This window comes from Choloepus didactylus, chromosome 3, assembly GCF_015220235.1.
Source record: "Choloepus didactylus isolate mChoDid1 chromosome 3, mChoDid1.pri, whole genome shotgun sequence".
NCBI classification, from domain to species: domain Eukaryota; kingdom Metazoa; phylum Chordata; class Mammalia; order Pilosa; family Megalonychidae; genus Choloepus; species Choloepus didactylus.
This window is the reverse complement of record NC_051309.1, coordinates 201,621,836-201,643,957: the sequence shown is the minus strand read 5'-3', so window position 1 is coordinate 201,643,957 and position 22,122 is coordinate 201,621,836. Positions and strand designations below refer to the sequence as shown.

The following is a 22,122-nucleotide window of genomic DNA, read 5'->3' as shown; positions in this document are numbered from 1 at the left end:
TTCATTAGAAAATTTTCAGAATGTTCCTCACACTAAAAATTTAATTAAAGATATTTTTATTAAATTCTAAACTACCACCATAAAGAATTACATTGATATTATCAAGATATCTTTACATCATTTCTTAAAAAGTTAAGACATACATTTAGCTGTAAAGCAAATAACTCTCAAACCAGCTTAAACTTAATTAAGATGAACTGATACAAATAAAAGGCAGGGATCCAGCAAAGACAGGTTTTTATTTTGGGTTTTGGCAGCCTGAAAGATCCATATAGAAATAAATCACACTGCACTGTCCTTAAGTCCTCAAAACATATATCTGTTTTTACAAATCAGGAATTTTTCCTCTGCCCAGTGATGGTCAAATAAATATACATACATCCAGCATTATGTACCTTTGAAAAGCATCCTTTGAGCATAAATCCAGAAAGTTTTAACTTCTCTCAAATCTAATCAAGGGTCTCACTTTAAAAAAAAAAAAAGTTTCCAACTCAAAAAAATTTCAAAATTCTCACTATATTTCCTAATTTTTCATTAAACTCATGTTATAATTTAAGAAAAATTTGTTTTTAATGAGGAACATTATTTGAAAATTTCAGTGACATTCTGGATTTTTTGCTGTTCATTCATACTGTTGCTTACTTTTAAATTTTTGACATTTTAAATCCAACCTAGACATTCGATTCTTTTTAGCTTTCGTTTTGGATATTTTCTCAATGGTTGGTATAAATTACAAACCCCAAAATACTTTCTTGTAAGGAATCGTATCTGCTGCTTTAAGTGGTAAATTTTTCCTGGAATGTCTGAGTTTGGAGAAAAGTGGCAGCAGGAATCCTAACCTTCCAATGTTCTACCCAATAAGCACCCTTTAGAGACTCACGGTTTTAAGGATCAGCCACAAGGAATGCAAAGAACTAGAGCAAATATAGGCTTCTTATGAAGAGCTGCAATAAAACTTGTTTTCAGAGGGCACAGATAAAATATAAGCAAATGAGACCTCCTAGGGATCATGGGAGTATTTTGGCCATGTCGGAGAAAGTCCATCTGCACAAGTGTTAGTTGGCCCTCCTCTGTTCCTTCTTCTACCTGGGGATAGTTAGCTCTTCAGAGACATTTAGTCCTCTAAGTAGAGAGGATGTGGTCCTATTTGCATTGTCAGCAGTCGGTCAATAGAAACGTGCTAGGCTTTTGATTGTATGGAAAAATCATCCTCCACCTATTAAAAAGAATCGGCAATTTCTGCTGCATTGGTTATTTTAATACCGGGTTTTAATGCTTTATATAATTTCCCTACAATCACATCATTAAAACAAAATTTAAGAAAGCAACACTTGGTTGCTTAAAACGTGTAGGTTGGCAAGAAGCCTTCACACCTAATCATTCCAATTCTCAGTGTTAACGTTAACAGAGGAAGAGAGATAGGTAACCACAACCTCTGCGCTGCTTCTTCCTACATCACCGTGAACAGTTTGAGCACTTTCTGAAACAAGTAGACTCAATCTGTCTACATCAGGCAGATGCTCTATGGTGAATACTATAATACTATATATGCTATCCTGTGAAGATAAGCACCTTTTAAAAGAACTTGCCTCTTAATATCTAGATTTGGAAATTTTTATAGCATAGCATTACTAGTAGTAAAAGATCAAAATTTTAGAAAACATTGTTTTTAAAATATATGTATAGCTTTCCTGGGGAGAAGTGTTGTACTTTGACAATTATTAAAAAAAAAAAAAAAAAAAAAAAACAGGGATGTAACCAGAAGCTTATATGTTATAATCAGCTGTAACATAGCCAAAATAAACATTCAAAGGATAGCATGATGGATAGGAATTGCTATTCATCTTATTAATGCTGTAATATAATGCAAAGATGCCTAGAAGAATGAATTTAAGAGATTTTCTAAAGAATTTGCCTTCTCACTCATTATTTTAAACTTCCAAATCTTTGCTGCTTGCACAAAATTTCAGACAATATTAATTATAATATTTCCTTTCAACATGGATATCTTAGAGACATGTGGTCACACATTACATTTCTTAATGAATTTCCTGACACATTTCCATATTTTATTATGGCATTGTGTCAATTTTTCCATAGAAAAGGCTATTAAAAGGTAGGCTGGTTAAAAAGAGCGGTGTGAATTGTATGGCATGTGAATCTTACTCAGTGAAGCTGCTATTAAAAAAAAGAAGCAAAGAAAAAAAAAAAAGAGCCATCACCACTCCATATAATAGAAAAAAAGGGTGAGGAATGTCTATCACCAAAACTATGTGATACTACAATTTGAACAAACATTAACACATTATGTAGTGAATAATTCAGACACTAAGGAAAACTGAGTTATCTTTCTAACTTTCCTGAAGCTTCTGGTAACAGTCTCATTTATCAGGTAGTAGGATCAATACTAAGGAGTTAAAATTTTCTTTTAAAAATAAGTATTAAAAAGAAATGTTTAAATCTAGAGTTACATAATTTAAGATATTTATTTTAAAGTCCTTTGAATATAGTTAAATAGAGAATTCAGGATAGAAAAAGTCTCTCAATCTGGGGAGATCCTTTCAAGTTCAAAACCATAAGAGCTGAAAGACATCAATCAAAGTATCTGCTTCCCTTTAAATTCAAGAACACAGTAAAAACCTGAGTAACTAGCATTCAGTAAACCACAGGAAAAAAATTCAAAAAAATCATTCAATTCTTCAATCCCAAAGCTATTAATGATAATAATGGTAGTCATATGGAACTTACTCCCTCCTGGGTACTATGTTTAGCTTTATATATATGAACTTTTAATGCAGAATCTGGAGAGTCTTAAAACCTATGAGTGTAATACAAAATAACAAAACATGGAGACTTTCAAGGATATTTACACTGAAATTTTCCGGAAGTATTTTCTGTGATCTTAAATTATTTCCCAAAGAGGGATTTAAAGAACATCACATGCAGTTGTTCCTTATTAGATACTCTCATACCACTTTGCACATATTATTGTTTATTTCATTTTAATGAAATTTTCTTCATATGGGTCTTATCTTCCCATGGGGAAGTGAATACCATGAATGAGCAATAGTATTTTATATAGACTTTTACCCCCAAAATCTTGACACGTGCATGGCCAAGAGTATATGAGAGATGGATGGATGACTAGGCCAAGTAGATTATTGTGTCAAATGTCAACAAATAAAATTTATACCAAAGCAAGAAACTAGTCAAAGCTAAATGTCAGAACAATCCTTTTTAAGTCATCAGATTTCCTTAACAGGGAACCTAACAACCAAAAATGATTTGGCCCATTTAAGCCCCTGCTTCCCAGAACGTAATCTCCTTAACAACTCTACTATATTTTGCTTATCTCTGACAATCAAGAAGACAATTTTTTTTAAGGTGAAAGGGTATGGTTAACTGCTTTACTAGAAAACAATTACCCATTTGTTGAAAATATATCTGTTTTGGGAAAGGAGCTTTCTTCGGTCTGTGTTTCAGATGATTGGTAATATATCCTGAAATGTTTGACACCAGCTTTACCTAGAAACAGGACTTTTTATATGTTATGTCCTCTGAAAGCTGATTATATCACTGACTTCCTTTCTGCCGTAGATTTAATTTTATGAGTAACATAACTGATTGACACATAATAATTAATATGAGTTTTTCCCCTTGACTTTTTAAAATCTTATTTCCAAACTGCATGAAATACTAATTTATTGGCAACAGAGAGGAGTTACCATTACTGTCTTCTTGTTTTATAAAACAAAATGACATTCAAAGCTATAAATAATATAGTTTAGTTTACAAAGCACCTTCCTTTGACCCAAAGTCCCATTGTTTCAGTGGTTCATCTTAATAATTTGATTGGACTATGTAGTATTGTGTGGTATATTATTATGTCATAACCATTTTGAAGCCTAAACTTCTGCCTCCTTTGCAATGAATTGGGAAAACTTGCCCACAAAATTATTGGCTCATTCTTTCTGGCACTGATATACGATTTTGCAGTGTCAAGAACTAAAAGATTATGATTGTAAAATTATGTTTCCTAGGAAATGGTCCATTTATGAATTGCTTTGCTCCTGGACTCCTCAGTCATTTTACTGCATTGTTTTCTAATCCAGCCTGTGAGAGGAGGTGCTGAATTTGCACAGTATGGATAAGGCCTGTGACAAGGGGACAACAGGAGTTTCCACAAGTATTTGTTATTGGATTGGGTCACTCAGCCCAAAGAGCTTTTGAATTAAGTAGAAATTAGGAAGTATTGATTTGAAATCTAAATATTCTGATCTCCAACCCAAAGTAAAACATTCCCAAGAAAACTGCTTGCATCTTAGCTACTGCTCCTCAAAGAATGAGAGTATTTTATCTTGCCAACAAAACAGAATGTTCCCTTGTTGATTGACATTAAGAAATGTCACTTCCCAAAAGGTCAGGACACCTTTGTGAACTGGGCAGTACATCTCTTGGGAAATAAAATCAGAATTTTATCTGGTGAGTATAATGGCAGGTGGCAATTGACTTTAAGAGTATCATTGAACTGTATTTGCTCAGCAAACACATCAGGACCCTGAGTTCTCAACTGCCAAGTGGACCAGAATATCTAGAGTCACCCATTCCCTTAGAAGGGCTTAACCATACATTGACAAGTTCTCCAACTCTCCTTTTCCAGGCTTCTGAAGAGTACTGTTCCTTAGTTTGTATGTTAATATAGGTTAACTGGTCATATCCTTTCTAATTTTTTCTGATATTGAAAGGAAAGATTTTATAAGGGAAAGTAAAGAATGAGATAGATCCTTTAAGGGGAGACCAGAAACAAGTGAGATACCAAAGTTGTAACTGTATATTAAAAAATGATGTTTGAGTTTTCATGTCATACATTTATTCATTTATTGCACATCCATCAAGGACTTATTATGTGTTATACATAAGAATAGATAAAAGAATAATAAAAAGAGCCAGGAAACCATAAAAGTGCTCACAGTTTAGTGATGGAGACAAGACTAGAACACTAATTACAATACTTGAATAAGGAAGGTGAGAAAACGCTATAAGGGAGAAATAAAAAATGCCTTTATTTATTCCCTCAAAAAGACATGCACAGAAGACACTTTTAGATGATGTAAAAACTCTTTAATAGTCTCAAGGGGTAAAGTAATAACTAGTGCAAAGAAAGGGGCTTTCTTAGGAGACCAGGGAAAGCGACTTAGAGAAAATGGTGTTTGTATTAGGCCTTGGATGAAGTGGGATTTTGACAGGCTTGGAAAAGCAAGCCTTGTAGGCACAGAGAATTGTTTCTTTCGACTAACATTTCTTTAGCAGGCCCTCAGGACTTCCACATAAATCGTGTAATTTATAACTCAGTGAGGTATGTACTATCATCACTACTTCACAAGAGAAAAGAAGAAATTGAAGCTCAGAGAAAGGCTCATTGAATTTTATTTTTATGAGGTAGTTGCCAACTTTGAGTGCTGGGATAAAGGCATGTCAAAAGATTAAGACGTGAGTGTGTTTTTAAGGATTTGGAAGCAACAGGTACAATTAGGAAATAAAAGGGAGGAGAAGGCCCCTGCTGAGGGAGTAGAAATAAAAGAGGAAGGAAGAAGAAAAATCAAGAAATTTGTCTGTGATGGCAAAGAGCTAAGCTTGTCTTCGCCATTAGGAAAGCACCAAGAAGAGAAAAGGAAGGCACAAGAGTAAATAGGGCTATGCTAGGAGCAAGACTCCAGAAAGGGCAGCAAAGAGAGGTAAGACCCAAGGACAAGGAATGGCCCTACTTCCAGGAGAGTGGGGGAAACTGGGGCTTCCAGGGCACTAGAGTGAACTGGTCAACTCTGCAGAGCTGAAAGGGAGGCCAAGGAGATTCCCAGTGGATGACCTTGTCACACCGAGCTATTGGGAACTGTCCAGAGCTGCATGTGAGGGGGAGTAGGGGTATGAAACCAGAGAAAGCCTATCTGGTCCACACTGGTGAATCAACAAGGAATTACAGAAGATGGAATAAAAGCCTGTGGAGCTGAAAGTCAGGAGTGAGTTTTTTCTCAGAACAGCGTTCTCTCACTCCCCTCCCTCCTCAACACCTCCCCACCACCCCCACCCTTTATGTCTGGCTCTAAAGGTCTAAAGGCACTTTTTAAAAAATTAATATAAATTAATAATACAAATTTATATTAATATAAATTGCTATGACTTTAAATAGTGAGCTAATGGAGGTGAGATTCATTCAGAGCCAGTCTTTTTTATGCAATTTTATTGAGGTATATTCACATACCATATGATTATCCACAGTGTACAATCAGTCATTCACAGTATCATCATACACTTGTGCATTCATCACCACAATCAATATTTGAACATATTCATTGCTCCAATAAAAATAAATATAAACAGAGGAACTAAGATGGCGGCTAGCTGAGACAGGGCTAGAAAAACGCCTCTGTGAAAAACACTAGCTAAAAACCAGAAAGTGACCTAGAATACCGGTTACAGCGATGCACCAACTGGATGAGGGCTCCTAGCTCCAGAGGGACCGTATACTTGGTGAAACCAGGAGTCTGCATTCTGAAACAAGTGAGTAAGCTGGCTGGAAGACCCGCAGCCGAGCGGTGGGCTGGGGAAGACAGGGTTCAGCGTATGGAGACCAGCTGGCTGTTTTAAAAAAAAAAAAAAAAAAAAAAAGGAGCGGCTCCAGTAGCAATTGTGGGAACCACACAGAAAAACACAGCAAGAGGGGGCTGGGCTGGCCTCTTGCTGTCTGGCCGGGAAGATAGCCTGCAGCAGATACTGTTGGGTTCGGGGGGAATGGAGGGGAGAGCCGGAAGCAGAAAGAAACCCTGTGGCTAGCAGCTGGCGCCCGGAGAGCTGGACAAACTCCTGCCCGGGGCTGTGCCCACAGCCCAAAGCTCCGCCAGTTGTCCCAGAGCTGGGAAGGAGGAATGGTGCGAGGAAGAGGGGGCTGAGATGCCCCGCTCGACCATTTTTGCTTCGGGCTGGGAGTGTGCTGCTGCACGGCCCAGCAGCCCGGGGCTTCCCTTGTGGGACAGCACACACTGATGACGTAGCACAGCCTTCCCTTGGCTGAGCTACTGGAGGAGCACGGCTGGGAGGGGGGATCCGCTCGGAGAACCCAGGGACGCTACGCCAAGTCCGGTGGTTTATGGATCAGCAAGACAGAGAGGCTGGGGCTGAACTGAAATGAAGGCTTAGACTTGTGCAGCGGACTTGAATCTCCGGGATCCTGGGGGATTTGAACATTAGAACTGCCCTTCCTCCCTGACTACCCGTACACACTCCCCACATTCAGGGCGGACAGCTCCAGCAACACACCCAAACTGAGTTCTCCGACTGAACCCACAAGAATCATTTCCCCACACAAAGCAGAAAAAAGGTTGAGAACTGACTCGAGGGATATAGGTGACTCACAGACGCCATCTGCTGGTTAGTTAGAGAAAGTGTACGTCACCAAACCGTGCTCCTGAAAAAATTAGATCGATATCCCTTTTTCTTTACAACTTGAAAGAGCCTTATCAAGCAAAACAAATGCCAAGAGGCCAAAAACAACAGAAAATCTGAATGCATATGATAAAACCAGAAGATATGGAGAATCCAACTCCAAACACACAAACCAAAATATCGGAAGATACAGTATACCTCACAAAGTTAATCAAAGATCTACAATCGAGGAACGAAAACATGGCAAAGGATTTAAAGGACATCAAGAAGACCATGGCCCAGGATATAAGCCACATACAGAAGACCCTAGAAGAGCATAAAGAAGACATAGCAAGAGTAAATAAAAAAACAGAAGATCTTATGGAAATAAAAGAAACTGCTGGCCAAATTAAAAAGACTCTGGATAGTCACAATACAAGACTAGAGGAAGCCGAACAACATCTCAGTGTCCTAGAAGCCCACAGAACAGAAAATGAAAGAACAAAAGAAAGAATGGAGATAAAAATCAAAAAAATCGAAATGGATCTCAGGGATACGATAGATAAAATAAAACGTCCAAACTTAAGACTCATTGGTGTCCCAGAAGGGGAAGAGAAGGGTAAAGGTCTAGAAAGAGTATTCAAAGAAATTGTTGGGGAAAACTTCCCCAACCTTCTACACAATATAAATACACAAAGTATAAATGCCCAGCGAACTCCAAATAGAATAAATCCAAATAAACCCACTCCAAGACATATTCTGATCAGACTGTCAAATACTGAAGAGAAGGAGCAAGTTCTGAAAGCAACAAGAGAAAAGCAATTCAAAGGAAACAACATAAGATTAAGTAATGACTACTCAGCAGCCACCATGGAGGCGAGAAGGCAGTGGCATGACGTATTTAAAACTCTGAGAGAGAAAAATTTCCAACCAAGAATACTTTATGCAGCAAAACTCTCCTTCAAATTTGAGGGAGAGCTTAAATTTTTCACAGACAAACAAATGCTGAGAGACTTTGCCGATGAAAGACCTGCCCTACTTCAGATTCTGAGGGGAGCCCTGCTGGAGGAGAGACGGAAAGGAGAAAGAGATAAAGAGAATTTTAACAGACATATATAGTACCTTACATCCCAAATCACCAGGACACTCACTTTTCTCTAATGATCACAGATCTTTCTCGAGAAGGGACCATCAACTGAGTCATAAAACAAGCCTCAAGAAATTAAAAAAAAAAAAACATTGAGTATACTCAAAGCACATTCTCCAACCACAATGGAATACAAATAGAAGTCAATAATTTTTGAACTGTAATTCCACTGCTTACTTCCTACATGATATAAAATACACAAACTCTAAGGACAAATCAGTGGTTTTGAACTCAATGTAAAATATGTAATTTTAGACAACTATATAAAGGTGGGGGAATGAAGGAGTATAGGAACATAGTTTATGTGTCCTATTGAAGTGAAGGTGGTATCAAAGAAAAACAAGATTGATATGGATTTAAGAGGTTAATTTTAAGCCCCACAGTAAACACAAAGAAATTATCGGAGAATATAACCATAGAGATGAAAAGTAGAGTTTGGGTTAAGAGAAATGGGGGAAAGGGCAATGGGGAGTTAAGAAATGAGTGTAGGGTTGCTGTTTGAGGTGTAGGGAAATTTCTAGTAATGGATGGTGGGAAAGAGCATTACAACATTCTAAACGTGATTAATCCCACTAATGAAAGCCTAGGGAGGGAGTGGAATGGGAAGATTTAGGCTGTATAGATGCTTCCACAACTGAAAAAAAAAAAAAGTCAGTCTAACTAGATGACAATTGAATACTAAGGGTGAACTTGGATGGGACAGGAGGATAGAGGACAGGTGGCTCAAAGGGACACAGCTGAGATATAAGGAAAAGGAAATATAGAATGTAAGCTTTTTATCATTGTTGAATCTATTGTACTTCTTATCTGCGCTTAATGGGATTGCATGAAAGAATGTTCTTGTTCATGGGAAGTGTATATGTGAATTATAGTGAATGCTCAAGGATGTGTGCTGCTAACTGTCATATGTTCAGATGACAGAGCAATAGATGATGGATGATAGGGAGGGAGGGAGGGAGGGAAAGAAATAGCGATGTGACAGCAAGTTAAAGTTGGTGGATTGAGCTATCGGGGGAGGGGGATCAGGGTATGATGGAATTCTGAGTATGGGGCTAGTATTGTTTTTGCAACTGTTCATATAACTTTGAATTTATTTCAAAATTAAAAAAAAAAAAGAGGGAAAAACAAACAAAAATAAATAATTAAATAAATAAATATAAAAATGAAGTAAAAAGAACACCCAAAACAACCCATTCCCCCATTCTACCCTATAATTCATTTACTTTTTTGTCACCATTTTTCTATTCATCTGTCCATACACTGGATAAAAGGAGTGTGAGCCACAAGGTTTCCACAATCACACAGTCACACCACATAAGCTAAATAGTTACACAATCATCTTCAAGAATCCAGGCTACTGAGTTGCAGGTCAACAGTTTCAGATATTTCCTTCTAGCTATTCTAATACACTAGAGACTACAAAGGAATATCTAGATAGTACATAAAAATAACCTCCAGAGTGACCTCTCAACTCCATTTGAAATCTCTTCAGCTTCTGAAACTTTATTTTCCTTTATTTCTCCTCCCCTTTTTTGTCAAGAAGCCTTTCTCAATCCCACAATGCTGAGACCCAGTCTTTTTAACAGGAAATGGTGTGTTATAGGCTGGGGATATCCATATGGTGGTCAAAAGCTTGGAGTTTAAACCACACAGACTTGGGTGGGAGTTTGGGCTCTGCAACCTGCTTACAGCGAAGTCGGCCAAGATGCAACACCTCCTTGGGCTGCAGTTTCCTCATCTAAAATGGGCATAAGCATAGTACTGAGCATGAAAGAGACATCTGTTGTATAGCACAACACCTGACATGCAGAGGTGTCCAGTACATTCAATGGCGGCTGCTGAGGTTAGTCCTTTATGGGTTAGAAGTCTGCAGTAAGAGTCTCCTTCCAAATCCTGTGGTCCAATTACTTATCTCTGAATCCTGTAGAGTCTTCTGAAGACAAGCATTCATGTGTTCCTAAGGGACCTTTCCATGCTGCTCCTCAGTGAGGTCCTGTTACCACAACAAAGTGTGTAAGATTTAAGTGTAGATCTCAGAGGGACTCCATAATGTTCATCTAGCATTGATCAACTTAGTATTTTAAGAGATATGGGACTAGACTGATGAAAATGCAGTTTTGGGGAAGAATAGCGCAGATTAACAACCACCAGCATATTAGGCAAACTTTACTTATTTTATGGAGGCTGGTATGGAGCAAAAGTTACTTTGTCTCCTATTGAAATTGTAAATATCGCAAATTCTATTTTCTGGAAAAAAATAAAGAATAAAATGATAAATTAACTCAGAGAAATTTTGTGAGAATTAGACGGATTATGCATATGAAGTGTAGAACAGGTCCTGGCATGTAGAAGATGCTCAAGAAATGTTGGCAGGTATTAGCATCGTTCTTACTACATGAAGAAGTTCATTAGAAGGGCAAGTACACTGCACCTCTGATTGCCCAGGCTGTGTGAGGTCTGTGGTGAGTGGTCAGTCGCTGCTCTTAGGGATGTTCACAGTCTTCAGGGAAGAGGGAGGGGAAGCTAGTCACACAGCATCACAAGGACCAACCAAGACAGAGGTGAGCACGCACACGGAAAGCATGGAATGGAGGGCGACTGATTCTGCCTGGACGACTTCAGAAGTACGCAAGGGGAAGGGAGAGGTTTTGGCTCGAGAGAACACCATGAGCAAATGAGCAGGCATCAAAGCACATTGGGCATTGGTTGGTGGGTCTGGAACGTGTAACACCAGAGGGATCTGGGTCTGGTGTGACGTGGGGTGTTTGTAGTCACGCAAACTTGGATTTCATTTGCAGCTGTCTAATGCTATTTCTCTACCTGTAGTGAAATAGTACTCACCTCTGAGGATTATCATGAGATCAAATGAGATTACTGCAGAATGACTGGCATAGCTCTTGGCACATCAGAAACAGAATGAATTTTATCATCAGCATCAGCATCATGCTAAGTAGTGTGGGCTCAATTCTTTAGGACAAAGAGAGCCATTGGGGTTTTTTAAGAGGGGAAAAGTAAGATTATATTCATGTGTGAAGAAGATATAATTGTAACAGTATATCAGATTAAATGAAAAGTGAGAAACAGTTATAGAAAGACAGTTTCAATAGCTTAGGCAATAGAAAAACTTAGGCGTGCATCAGTGATTGGCATGGAGAAAAGAATGAGGAATTTACTGAGTCAAGACATTTATAGTACATACTACTATCAGTCTCTCTTCTAAGTGTTTGGGATGCATCTCAAACAGTGACTGCCAAACAGTCTTAAAAATAGGCATTCCAATTCAGTGTTGTATTGCATTAATAGAAATGAATTATAAATTTATATAAATTAAATAAAAAATGCACAGAAATAGGGCAAATCTGAAACTAATCTAGATTCTTTGCAGAGAAGCTAATCAGGGCAGAGAACACTGAGGAAATGCTTAAGTTGGGGCCTAAAGAATATGTGGTAGTTTGCCTTGGAATGTGCTTGGAATGGTGTGGTGACACGGTGACTGGGGAACAGTATGTGCTAAAGCCCAAGGGCGTGGTAGGACATGTTCTGGGGACTGGAAGTCGTTTGGTATGGTTGGAATGCAGGGTGCATGACATGGAGAGATAGAAAATGGACTAGTGCCAGATGGTGGTGCAATTGTTTTATACTAAGTTAGGTGGGAAGACACTGAATGATTTTTAGCAGTAAAGTGAGGTAATAAGATTTCCATTACAAAACCACTGCTCTGAAATGGGGTGAGACTGACGTCAAAGATTTCACATGGAAGGATAGTGCACTAACCCAGGCAGAAAGGTTGAAAGCCTTGGCCAGGTTGGGACAATAGTTCTGGAGAGAAAGTACTAGAATTGGGAAAGGTTATGGAGATAGAATCAATTGTATTTAGTATCCTATTGTAGATAGGGGGCTGGGAGTATGGTTTGATTACCAAGTCTCTGGCTTGGGCAAATGAGATCTGGAAAGAACATGTTTGGGGGAGACAGTGAAATTGGTTTGGGACATTTTGACATTGAAATGCAAGTAGAAAGTCCAGGTGGAGTGGTTCAAAGCACAGTTTAAAAACTGGTCTAAGGCACAACTATGTGATGATACTGTGATCTAGTGATCGTATACTTTGGACGGTTTGTATGGTGTGTGAATATATCACAAAAAAAAAAACTGCATTAAAAAATAAATAAACACATCCCTAAAACTTTCTAGACAATTCTAAAGACAAATATAACTTAGGAACTCCCCCCTACTACTCTCTATATATTAGCATGTATAATTGTATTCAATTGTATAACATTTGCATAAGCAATGCATTAAAATGTTTTATGGTGTAACATTACAAAATAAAGAAAATAAACAAACACTCCATCACAGCCCCCTTAAAAAAAAAGGTCTAGACTAAAAATCTAGTCATGTGCAATAGATATATAATGTGAGTTACAAATGCAAACCACATATATGATTTTAGATTTTCTAGTAGCCACACTAAAAAAGTAAAAAGAAACAGATGACTTCAAATTTTATCATGTATTTCACTTAACCCAGCATATCCAAAATATTATGATTTCAACAAATAATGAATATAAGAAAATAGTGGTGGCTTGTTTTACATTCTTTTTTCGTATCCACTGTGTATTGACATTTACAGCATATCTCAATTTGGACTAGCTGCATTTCAAGTGCTCAGCAGCCACACATGTCTGGCCACTGCCATGCTGGTCAGCCCAGCTCAGAGTCATTGTGGGAAGTATCTATTTGAGAGTCATAGAATAAAATTATTCTCTGAAGACATAGAAGAGAGGCAGCATATGCAAGGAGAGTGGAGAGTGTAAAGAGAGCTTGTTCCACGGCGAGAAGGAGGAAGGAATCGAGGAAACTGTCCCTATTGACCTCTATCTGCTGTCTTTTGAGAAAATGGAAAGTGAGATTGGAGACTCGGAAATTCAGGGAGACTTTGACTATGTGCGTTGAAATTTATTCAACCAGGACCGGCTATATAATTTGCAGGCCCCAGTGCAAAGTGAAAATGCAAGACCCGTTGTTCAAAAATTATTGAGAATTTCAAGATGACACAGCAGAGAATTAAATCCAACCTCACGCCCTTCTGAGGGCAGGGCGGCTCAGGAAGGCAGCCCTGCAGACCCCAACTTGCACTTTCATGCATTATTTGTGAACACTTTTGCCTTTGTGAATTGGAACTGTTTATTTCAGAAAGTGGTTAATGATTTTGAGCTACTCTGGGGTATCCTCATGGCTGGAGGAAAAGGCCACTATTTGCTAATCTGGAGCACTTGGGGTGGGGAATCCTACTATCCCCCTCCCTCCCACCCCACTCAGGACAGAACACCATGACCCCCCAACCACTGCATCATGTCAGGGGGGACCGCAGAGTCCCCAGACTGGCAGGGATCTGGCAGCTCCTCATTAGCATTTTAGCTTCTAGAAAATCCTCTCCCCATACCCTCCCAAGGTACCAGTGTTTCCTCCCCAGAAGTCTAAAAATTGGCTGGGGCAGGGGGAGTGTTGGGCCAAGAGAAGACAGCCTCAACCCCCCTGGTCTAAGCAGGATAGCTGGAGAGTTTGGAGCAGGCAAAGCATCTGCAGCTCGAGACCCAGGCTAATGCTTGAAGATACACTATATTTGGATTTTTGTATCTGTGGTTTCTGTGAATGGGACTCCCTGCTCCCCCATCCCACCCCCAACTTAAAGATGTAAAATCTGATGTTCCATTTCAGACTTTTCCTGTAGCGCTTGATATATGAAAATAGGGAACTGCCCCATTGATCAGCACCGAGCAGAAGATTGCCTTGGAGATGACTCATAAATGTTAGTGAGCCCCCCTTGGCTCTGGTCTGTTTTTTTTCCACTCCCTCCTTCTTTCTCACACTTCCCTTCCCCTGTCCTATCTCCTCAGCCCAATGTCATTTTCTTTGCTTCATTATGGTGAAAATCCAAACTACACTTTGAAATTCCCCTTATTGTACTTAGTAAACAATTTGATGCTACCTGTTCTTAGCTGTTTAGTTTTAAAAGGCAATGTATAAAATAGGGTATTTTTTTCTTTTCAATAAAGAAAATATAAATTTTTTTTTAACTTTATGATATCCCATAAGTGACTTTTCCCTGGTATGTGCCTTGTCAAAGAAAAGTTTCCTCCAGTTTTGCATGAGCAGGCAGGGCAGGAGACTGCAGGGTGAGAGTCTAGTTGTGGGCAGGCATGTGACTTAGCATCTTTGAACCACTGATTCTGCATCTGAAAACTGACGATATGATGACTACCTCAAAGGACTGTTAGTTCGATTTAATGACCTAATGCATGTGAAGTACGTAGTACATTGCCTGGCACAACCAGCTCTTAATAAATGATCACTATATCATTAATAAAAATCTTTTGGAAGGAAAGAAAAATGGAGATCTCCTAGAGTCTTAATATAATAACTGGACCCAAAGCAAAATAATAAAATAAATAAAAAGAATTTCCCCAAATTTCTAAATAATTAAATAAAAAGCTTCTTTATATAAAACCCACCAGACTTTCAACAATCACAATGTTCTTAAACTGTTGAAGTTTAACTTAAAACTCATAGAAACTTCTAAGGGAGTATAATGATACTCTTCTGTATCTTCCGGTCCTGACTAGATCATATTGCATGAAGGCAAACTAATCTCCTGGTGGTAAAGTGCACTGAGTATTAATTGCAAAAACAATGTTAAGACACAATGTGGGACATCACTGTTTTTAAAGATTCTGATTGCTAAGAACAGCCAACCTGCCATTAACTATGCTAATGAAGAATTTTAATTAATTCTACAATCCTAAAATACTAGTTTAAGAATCTATTTATGTGCTCTGTTTCCAAAAGATGTACCTGCTTAATTATGTTTTTCTTGGGCTAATCTAAAATTAGCCTTCATGTCACATGGGCTGGAGCTTTTTAATCTGCAAGGTTATTTAAGAATGTAAAAATAACAGTAAGTATTCTTATAAATAATAATAATGGCTGCCATTCATTGAATTCATACTGCCTCAGGCAGTGAGCCAAATTCTTTAAATACCTCTTATTGACTATTCACAAAAACACTCTGATGAGGGTATTATCCTTATTTTACAGAAGAGGAAACAGGCTCAGAGAAGCTAAACAACTTGAATGGGGTCACACAAGTGGGGAAGGTAGGATTCAAATTTGTGCTTGCCAAATTCCAAACCCTGCACGCCCAAAGTTTTTCTAGACGCCTATTTGTGGGAACTATAGATCAACCAAAAGAAAATGTTGTGATACTCATTTTATCATTTTCTCTCTGTTTTTGCTGTGGACTTACAGAAATATTTCTTTATAAGTGAACAAGTTTCTTTATTCCCAAAGGCCAGAAATGGCACAATAATAAAAAGAGGGAAGGAGAAAAAAACCAAAATCTAGAATGTCAAAGTGATTATTTTTTTGTGGTAAGATTGTGGATGGTTTTTATTTTCTTCCTTTTACCTATTCATATTTTCTGAATCTACTTGAAATTACGAAAAGGAAATTTGCATAGGAGAAATCATGTTTAGACAACTAATTATGATGCTATGATGCTAAGCAATAGGTATTTGGGAGAAAAAAACTTTGAGTCTGAATATAAATATGTGTCAGTTCTCTTTTATTCTAAAAATTTGCATCCACTTTAATTTGGGAAATTATTTGGAAGGTAATAACACTGATCACTGCTAACTAGATTTTCTGTGCTCAATGTCAGTGGGCCTATATATTTTGCTACTATAGTTTAACTTCTGGATTAAGAATGATTAGTTCTATTTTGGAACCAAATACAGTGCATTCAGGGTTCAAAAAGAATCCAGAGTCTTTTAGTCTGTAGCTTATATACAATACTGAACAATTCCCCTTTGTTGACCATAGAACTCTGATATAAAGAAGAAAATGATCATTCTGACTGTGTGTACTTTTAGGGGAAAACACTGTTTATGGTTACTTCCATTTCAAAGATAAACCTCAACATGCTAGGTGAAAGAGCTCACTCAAGGCATTTAAAATAAGAAAAAACAATTCAAAAGGTCATCCTCAAGGCATTCACTCTTCAATATACATAACCTGGTTTGGCTTCATTCATCCATTATTCCATCACTCACTTTTCATTGGCATGAAGTAAGCTTTTCCTTTGAGTTAGACACTATTTTATGAATGAAACAGAAGGCCCTGCCCTCATGGACTTACACTATCAAGGCTTATTTACACTTTGTATCTGAAGCTGAATTGCCCAATTCTTGTATATGTAAGCAAAATATATGGTCATATGAAATGAATTCTATGAAAAAGTTTGTTCTTAAACATTTACTGTATTCATAAATATATTTCCACGGTTTGCTCTTATGTAGGTGGTGAAATAATTCATACCATTGTATGAGAGTAAAATGTGATATATGGCAAAAGTAGGATCATTCTATTTTAAATAGATGTAGTTTATAAGATGTATGAAAATGAACATACATTTCAAATTTATCTATTTAGAAGAAACTTTGAAGTTGTTTATGAAAAAGGCCATTCTAATTGCCATCTTTACAAGCAACACATTGCTATGGTCTTCACAGCACATTGACATGCTTTGTGACTTTCTCCCATGCTCATGGTTTTTAACTCAGTGTTCAAATTTGTCAGAGGACAGACACTATGGAATATTTATAACCAAAAACCAAAATCCTTTCTTCTTTCCATTCATGTGATGTCGGTGAGGAAAGCAGTTTCAGTGGTACAGTGCCAATGCTGAGTTACAAAAGTGGCTCATTTCAGGAAAATGTTAGTGGGAAATCGAGTTGTGCTCTAAGTTAGTAAAGTCAGTTGCTAAATGATAAACATATTGTTAGAGTTTACCTGTGAAATGAGAGATACTTTTCATCAACCGGAGGGAATATTGTAAGAATAAGGAAGCTAGCATACTTAATGTTAATATTTGAAAGGAATGTTAACATTTCTTTCCATGAGGACACTATCTGTAAATGTGACTGGCTGTGCAAATAAATGGAGTAAAATATGAGCAGATAGAGTTCTTGGCTCTTTTGATGTGGAAGCAATTCCAATTTAAGAGTCACCCAGCTATTCAGGTGTCTTGTAATAATCCCTGCAGTTTATAGCCTTTATCGTTTTGGAGAAGCTATTAGTACACATCCAACAGATGAAATGGCAAAGATACATTTATTTTACTTGTAAAGCCACACTGGCTTTCATGTAAGTGAGAACTGGGAATGTTTTAATAATAACTGCAGCTTTGTGTGTGAATGTGGACACGAATCAGTGTGCGTTTATAGAGTGATTTACTTACTTCATTATTTTTGTGTTTTACATCTTACCCTATCTCAAGCTCCTCTCAGGACAAAGTTAACATAACCACTGAAGCGGTGAGTGAAGATAAGCAGTAAGAAATAAACCCCAAATCTCCTCCCTCTTCTAAATCAGTGAAACTTGAGCCAGGTTTCACTAGCCTAGAAATGAGCAAGTCCTGTTCATAAACCTTTTAACCACTGAAGATATAGTCTTCCTCAAGGAAACAGAAATGACCAACACAGCACATGGTGGAACTGCTCACATTTATTTGGATGTATATATGTATTTATATGTGGGGAGTACCTTCGAGTTCACAACTAATCTCCAAATGCACTGAGAGAGGGAGAAGACGGTTGAGAAGTAAGAATATTAGCAGAATTACCTAACAATTCTTCACCTACTATGTTTTTCAAAACTCTTAGTACTTAGGAGTTTAAAGAAACATCGCATTAAAAATCAAGACATTTAATCATTATGTCTCTTTTAAGTGATTCTGTTGTAAGAAATTGGTATATTCCAAAGGAATCATACAAAATGTATCTTTTTAAAAATAAAGAGACGAAGATATAGAACATTATAAATATTGCTGTGCCTTTACTTTGCACAATTCCTGCATAAAACCTGAAGATTTCATGGAATTTTGTATTTAATTCAAATCGATAAGAAGAGCTAGGGTGCAAGATAATGAGGCGTTTTCCACAGGGATGGTTGAGAGTAGAAGGCTTCTCAATGGAAGTATCCAATGAGAGATTTTACCTGAATGCTGCACAGAAGTAAGTTTTAAAAATAGACCGCAGACTGATAACTTGAGGATAAAATAAAAAGACCAACATTCTGTTAACTAGAAGAGTCAAAAACAGAACAACAAAGAGGTCCTACCTTGGTTTTGCTGTGTAAGTTAAACACCCTATGGAATAAATTGGAAGCACCTCCACAGCCGGCACTTGCTCTGAAACCCAGGAATCACATATTCATCAGCTCGTGTTCTTGAATTTGTAGGTTGTGGTGTTTGTTACTATTTGAAATTTCCAGCACCTTTGCAGTTACCCAAAATAGAATGTAGTGCAGAAGTCCATTCTGGAGTCTCAAATGGGTGCAAGTCTTTTTAAAAGAGGCCAAGCGGATAGATCTTACCAGTAACACAAACACAAGAGTTCGAGTTTCAGAAGGGTAGAACTGCTACAATTTATAGTTCAGGCTTGGCCACAAGCGATGGGCATGATTTGTGAAGACCCTTCCAAGTCCTTCTTCTCTTACCCAACATTGATGTGCAAACCCAAAGGTGACCTGAATTTAGTCCTGGTCGTCTGTATCTGTAGGATTTATGACAGGGTATAATTATAAAATTAGCCAAGTAAGTATGTCCTTGTTGAACTCAACTGCACATTTCTATTTTTCAGAAGAGTTTTGCTAAGCACACCCTGCAATAATAAAAGAACCTTCTCAGTGAATTATCTCATTTATCAAGTAATTTGTCTAATTATCATAAATGTTATTATTCTCCTTTGATAATTGATTGATTCCCAGTTCACGTTACTCTGCTTGAGTGTCTGGTTATGCCTCAACTACAATGTGCCTAATTTTGAACTTTGACTCTCCAGATATTTATTTTTCACTGTGTAGTATAATCCATTAATTTCTTTCTCTTGCTCAATCCCTTCTCACTAAAATTATTGCAAACCTCATCTTCTCTGCTATTCTTCATGTCTATTTTCTTTTCTCTAAAAGCCTCTTTTTCTTGCAGTTGAAGCTATTACCTGATACTTGAATGAGTCCACTATTTGGAGTAGCATTCTCCACTAATTTAGTTCATCAGAGGTTTGAATAACAAGCCCTGATCAAAGCTGCTCACAGGCAAAGAACACAGCAGTCGGTGCTGGATGCAGACTGGCGGGACCAGCCAGGAACTCGGATCCCATGTCAGATCTGGACATGGGATAAGAGTGCTCTTTATGCTCCCATTCCCCCACTGTGGCAGCGTTTCTTGGACCAGGATCCTAGGAATGGCTTTCCTATAAAGCAGTGCTCTGCATCTCATTGTCCAAAACATAAGTTTGTAACATTCCTTCCAGCTATGATTTACGGTTGAAGGAAAGGTCAGAAATATGGGACCAAAACTAGTCCTAAAAGCCTCCAGAATCTGTCGTATCCAAGAAGTGGTCTGTAGTCAGACGTGGGGTAGGAACAATATGGGAGGCCTGTCCATGTAGGATCAGCGTCAGTGGATTCAGCGTATAACCTGCAGTTCCCAGAGTGGAAACACTTACCCAGAGTTGTTACGGAGACAGAAGGTGGGTGTCCGAGTTTTACATGAAAACTCTTGCAAATTAAAGAAGAAATTGGGTAGAACTCACAGAAATCACAGACCTAAGACCATTTATATCTTTATACAAAGAAAGAAATATAGGTGATATATAGAAATAGCCCTGTTTACAGATGCTATTTATAATCCCCTCAGTTTGCACAATAACCAATGTCACAACCTTACTCTGTCCCTTACAGCTCGTCTCTCTTCTAAACACATTGTGTGAGGAAAATGTTGTCTGGTATTTACTTTTTACATGAATCTATTCCCATGTACATCATTTCAATCCCATGTACATCAGTTCAATCCCATGTACATCCCATGTATATCAGTTCAATCCCATGTATAGCAGTTTTACCTAAATCTGTTCCCATGTACATCCGTTTTGTTTGTCTCAGCTATTTTCACTTAAATTGCGCCTTCCGTTCATTATTGTTGTTGGCTTAGTTTACCATTCAGGATATTACTGCCTTGCTTCATTCAGCAAATAGTCACTGAGTATATTCTAGGGGCCAGACACTGTGCTAGGAACTGGCTGTACTTATGTTTAAAGAAGGTCCTGTCCTCAGCTAGACTCAACCTGCAGTCTAGGAGGAAAAGGAGAGACAAACAGCAATGCTGAGATAGCAAATCCCTGTTCTGCAAAGGTGCGTGACTACGTACAACTGCTTTTCACACAGTCTCACTTAATTCTCACAAAAGGCTCCCAACAAGGTAGGTGGTATTGTCTGCATTTGATAGATAAGGAAAAGGAAGCTCAAAGAGATTAAGGAATTTGCCCACAGTCACCAAGTGAGCCACTGGGGAAGCTCAGGCCGAGCCTGAGGTCAGCTCTGCTTGATTCCAGAGCTTTGACTCATTTTACTTGCAATGTGGTCACTGCTATTCTATGAAGGAAACTTATACTTCAATTTTCACTCATTTTAATTTTACTCAACTGATATGTTCATGTGTGTTTGTTTTGTAACAAGACGGATAGGATTATAACTCTGGTCGACCCACCTGCTAAGGGAATTGTAAACCCTTCCAGGGCTTTACAAAGTCAATTCATTTCTGCCTTTTCTGGATTATTCCTTTTAATGCCAGTATCTTTCCTTTTCTCCTCCTATTCACCAAATACAATGATGATGTTGCTTCTTTAAAGAGATTATTATGGCAACCACAGGACAAAGTCATTAGCTGAGATGAGAATTTTCTTAATTCAGTTGTTTGGCAACTCCATGAATTCTTGTTTGAAATTAAAAAAGAAGAAAAGAACTCTCCACGTAAGCTACCTGAAATAAATTATAAGGAAATTACATTCAACATCCTGGTGTGTTGGATCCATTTCAGTCACCCCATTAGCAGAGTAAAAGTGCATATATTTGCAGAGATCAATTCAAATATTTGCAAATCATTTATCTTTTCTATGTTATTTTTTATAGTTATTATCTAATGATTATTGTTTGCCGGGTTTGGTTTTACATGCATTGTCTTCTTCAGTCCCCTTTGTAAATGCTCCGAGGTAATTAATGACGTCCCCATTTTTCAGATAAGGGAACTGAGGCTCAGAGAGGAAGCCCAAATCAAGGAGCTAATAAGGAGTAGAACCAGAAATTTAACTCAGGATTATTAATCCCCAACACCCACCCATGCTTTTAACTACATGGTGTTGCACATCGTTAAGATAACGATGACAACCACCACCACCATTTTTGGAGTGCCTACTGTGTATCAGGCGTCATTTCACGAGCTTTGCATGCAGTAACTCATTTAATGGTACAACAATCATGTGAGTTAAATACTGCTGTGATTCTTACTTTGTTGATAAGAGAACTGAAGCACAAGGACATTGGAGTAGCCACACCGGTTGGAAGTGGTGGAAGCAGATTAATTAGGTAGTAGCTATAAGACTCCAGAACCCACGCTCTCACTCGCTGTGCTGTAACACAATTCTTGGCAAAAATGGACAGAA

General features: G+C 37.9%; 1 protein-coding gene across 24 annotated transcripts in view; it reads left to right on the top strand.

Moving 5' to 3' along the window:
- Window positions 1-22,122, top strand: part of SORBS2 (sorbin and SH3 domain containing 2) — a 346,937-nt gene that overhangs the window by 135,581 nt on the left and 189,234 nt on the right. Inside the window, exon 1 of one of the 24 annotated variants that reach the window (XM_037831146.1) lies at window positions 15,700-15,720. The exons of the other annotated variants lie outside the window; for them this stretch is intronic. The gene's annotated coding sequence lies outside the window, so the exon portion shown is untranslated. Of the gene's footprint in view, window positions 1-15,699; window positions 15,721-22,122 lie in introns of those variants that run through there. 24 annotated transcript variants of the gene reach the window in all.